This window comes from Otolemur garnettii, unplaced genomic scaffold (genome assembly GCF_000181295.1).
Source record: "Otolemur garnettii isolate 467f Iridium unplaced genomic scaffold, OtoGar3 scaffold00007, whole genome shotgun sequence".
Taxonomy (NCBI): domain Eukaryota; kingdom Metazoa; phylum Chordata; class Mammalia; order Primates; family Galagidae; genus Otolemur; species Otolemur garnettii.
Genome location: NW_003852402.1, coordinates 11,342,827 through 11,346,613, shown reverse-complemented (window position 1 = coordinate 11,346,613; position 3,787 = coordinate 11,342,827). Strand labels below are relative to the sequence as shown.

Here is a 3,787-nt window from a genome sequence, read left to right as displayed (position 1 = left end):
AAAAAAAAAAAAAAAGAGAGACTCAGCCCAAGGCCACCATAAGAAGCCACTCAGAAACTCACTGCCTGGTTCTCTGGAAGATCAGGAGGGCTTTTTCCTTGGGGAGATCAGGCCCTTCCCCCAGGCCCTGGAAATCCAGGAAGGCCTCAGATCTGAATCCAGAGTCACAGTGCTTTCACGCTCCCAGGTTCCAACAGGGACTTGAATGCCAAGGAGGCTGGAGGCTCTGGAGGGAAAGAACAAAAGGAAGTGTCTGGGCCGCCCAGGCCTTCTTATCTGGGCTCATTAAATGGTTTCCAGATCAAGGCAGAGGGGCTCCCCTGGCCTCACTCCAGGAAAGGCTGTTTTCCAGGAAACCTGCTTTGCTGGCTCCTTCCCGACAGGAGAGGGTGAGTCCAAAGAGCAGAGCTGGCAGCCTCGCCAGCTCCCCCAGCCGATGGCTTTGTTTATATTCCCTGTACAAGCAAACTGTGCAGGCCCCCTGTGGGGAGCAGAGGGTACCATCCTCCCTGCAAGGACCACAAGAGAAAACGCAGGTGCTGAGCAATTCTGTAGGCACCGAGCCAGAAAGGGTACTGTTGGCCTGGGCTTGTCTTTCCCGTGGGGCTAGGGTCCAAGGTCTATAGGGCTGCAGCACTCAGGACACCGCCCGCTTACTGCTGCCTGTCTGCATTTCCACACTGGCCAGTCCTTTCAAGGAAAGCAAAGGCTTCTCTTTGCCACAGTAAACCCCAACTGTCCTCAGCCTCTCTGCTAGTGCCGTGCCACCAGTGCCGCCACTGCCTGACCACCAGTCAGTCGGCCTCCCCAGAGTCCAAGCACCTAGGCTCCCCTCTCTGCCTATCACATCCCTATCCTGCTCAAGAACTTACAAATGATCACAGAGCATAGGGTCCCAGGGTAAGACAACTCTCCATCAATCCACAGGAGATTCACTTAAACCTCAACCCACCCCCCACATCCAAAGTCTGCTGCTGGTTAAGAGCTCCACTGACCCAGCCAGTGCTTGTATAGCTGCCCTCTATGAGATCCTGACCAAGAGAAGGGGGAGGGGACAGTTAGCAAGTACCAGCCGATATTGGCCAATATTGGCACGGTTTATTCACCACCTCACTTAACTGTCAACCACCCTGAAAAGGAGCTTTTATCATCCCAATCGATAAACTAGGAAACAAACTCAGAGAAGGCAAGTCACTTGCCTACAGTGACTCAGCCCAGTTTGTGGAGTGGATTCTGACCCAGATCTACCTGGCACCTGTGTCTGGCCTCTTCCCAGCACACTTGTGCCCAGGGTCCCACAAAAGTCAGGCTGGCATTAGATCTGGCTGTCTGCAACTGTCCCCATAAGCTGAGTGAGATGTGAGGAATGGAGAGGAACACATGCCAAAGCATTAAACAGGTATTTTTCTGGATGTCACCAGGCAGGAAGGGACTCTAAGAGAGTGAGCCTTTCCCAGTGTGGCCCATGCGGCCTGTCAAGCAGGCCATGTTAACAATTCTGCACTCCCTCAGCCTGCTAGTCAGTGGCGAGCAGCCCCTGGAAATGGCAGAGGACATCTGGTCCTCCTCAAACTTCATCCCAGCAACACTAAGCCTGGTGCGACCAATAGCAACGAAGCTGTGTGGCAACCTGGGTTCTCAGTAGCCCACGGGCTTCCTGCAGGCCAGGCACTTGGCCTACACTGGAGATCTGCTCTGGGTGGCCACAAACATCACACCAACAGGTAGGCGGAGTCCACCTGCCCAACTGCCCTGAGTCCCTTGCCCTGCCCCACCTCCAGGCCTTGGTCACAGGCCAGTCTAGCAGAGGCCTGGACACCAATCCACACTTCTTGCAAGAGAAGGGGGATACAACGCATGCCCTCAGTGCGGCCCCCTCTCCTTCCAAAGACCAAGGCTCTGACGGAAGGTCAGAGTCCCCACTTAGCTCAGCACCTCCCTCCCAGCAGAACTTTTCATTAAACAAGGCTGGGCTCTGCTTGTCCTGGCCAAGGACAGAGCTATTTGGTTTCAGCAACTCTGCTGGAATGACATGGGTTAGTAGCAGCGCCAAGATCAATACATGGGGTTAGCGCAGCAGGAGGGCTGCAGAGGATATGATAAACAATGGAGTTTATGCGAAAGCCCCCCTCCTTGCCTGCCTGATGGGAACATCTATGTGATTTGGGGCCACAGGGCTGCGGCTGAGCTTCTGTTTCCACCTGTCTTGGGCTCCTGTGTCCTCAGCAGCCACTGACTCCTGTGCTCAGTGGGGAAGTCAGGGACACAGACTGATCACTGCTGGCCTCCAGGTAGATGAACCCACCTTATCTAATATCTACATGCCCCATTTATAAATTGGGGATAGTAGAGAGATGCTTATAGCTCTACAGGGCACTACAGAGAAGATACCAGGGAGGCAATCTGAATGCAGTGGCCAGTATGTAGTAGCTACCTCTCCCTGTCCTGTCCTGGGACCACGCTAAATGGCCCCTTTGAAACTTGTTAAACTGTATGTAACATAAAGGTTTTCAAAAATGAAAGAAAAATAGCTCCTAGGGCTAAGCACAGTGGTTCATGCCTGTAATCCTAGCACTCTGGGAGGCCGAGGTGAGTGGATCGCTTGAGCTCACGAGTTCAAGACCACCCTCAGCAAAAGCGAGACTCCGTCTCTACTACAAATAGAAAACCTTGGCTCGGCACCTGCAGCTCAAGCGGCACCAGCCATATATACCTGAGCTGGCAGGTTCAAATCCAGCCCCGGCCTGCCAAAAAACAATGACAGCTACAACCAAAAAATAGCCGGGCGTTGTGGCAGGTGCCTGTAGTCCCAGCTACTTGGGAGGCAGAGTCAGGAGAATCGCTTGAGCCCAGGAGTTGGAGGTTGCTGTGAGCTGTGACGCCACAGTGCTCTACCCAGAGTGACAGTTTGAGGCTCTGTCTCAAAAAAAAAAGAAGCGGCACGTGTGGCTCAAGGAATGGGGTACCAGCGCCATATACCGGGGGTAGTGGGTTCAAGCCAGGCCCCGGCCAAAACTGCAAATAAAAATAAAAATAAGATAAAAATAACAAAATAAAAATAGAAAAATCTGAAGCCAGAGGATCACTTGAGCTTACAAGCTGGAGGTGGCTGTGAGTTACGACACCACAGCACTCTACCCAGGGCTACAGCTTAAGACTCTGTCTCAAAAAGAAAAGAAAAATAGCTCCTAAATTTCAGAAACTCCACCCCCAAAATCAGTTCTCTGTTTTTCAAATGGTCCCTTCTAGTCTTGGTTCTAGAAATACCTGATTTTTAATTACCATAGGTAGATGGTAGAGTTTCACAGCTTATATTTTTGCTACTTAGTATGACCATTTTCCCGTAGGGCTAGAATATCCTCGTTAATCATTTTTATCAAAACACTTCATTTTACAGGGTTTTGGTTTCAGCTTTTTTCTTTTTTTTAAGAGACAGGGTCATATTCTGTCGCCCTAAATGGAGTGCACTGATGCAACCATAGCTCGCTGCAACCTTGAACTCCTGACTTAAGCAATCCTCCTGCCTCAGCCTCCCCAGTAGCTGGGACTACAGGCACACACCACAAGGCCCAGGTAAATTTTTTAGGGTGGGTGGGTGGAGGGTAGAGATGAGGTCTCACTCTGTTGCCCAGGCTGGTCTTGAACTCCTGGCCTCAAGGAATCCTCCCACGTTGGCCCTGAAGTGCTAAGATTACAGACATGAGCTATCACTCCTGGGCAGTTCAGTTTTTTTAATGACCACTTATTTACAAGATCGTGCTTTACTCTTTTTTTTTTTTTTTTTTTT

The 3,787-nt window shown here is 51.1% G+C and overlaps 1 protein-coding gene across 2 annotated transcripts in view; it reads right to left on the bottom strand.

Moving 5' to 3' along the window:
- Positions 1 to 3,787, bottom strand: part of MYH9 (myosin heavy chain 9) — a 94,705-nt gene that overhangs the window by 62,065 nt on the left and 28,853 nt on the right. Inside the window, exon 1 of one of the 2 annotated variants that reach the window (XM_023509314.1) lies at positions 996 to 1,017. The exons of the other annotated variant lie outside the window; for it this stretch is intronic. The gene's annotated coding sequence lies outside the window, so the exon portion shown is untranslated. Of the gene's footprint in view, positions 1 to 995; positions 1,018 to 3,787 lie in introns of those variants that run through there. 2 annotated transcript variants of the gene reach the window in all.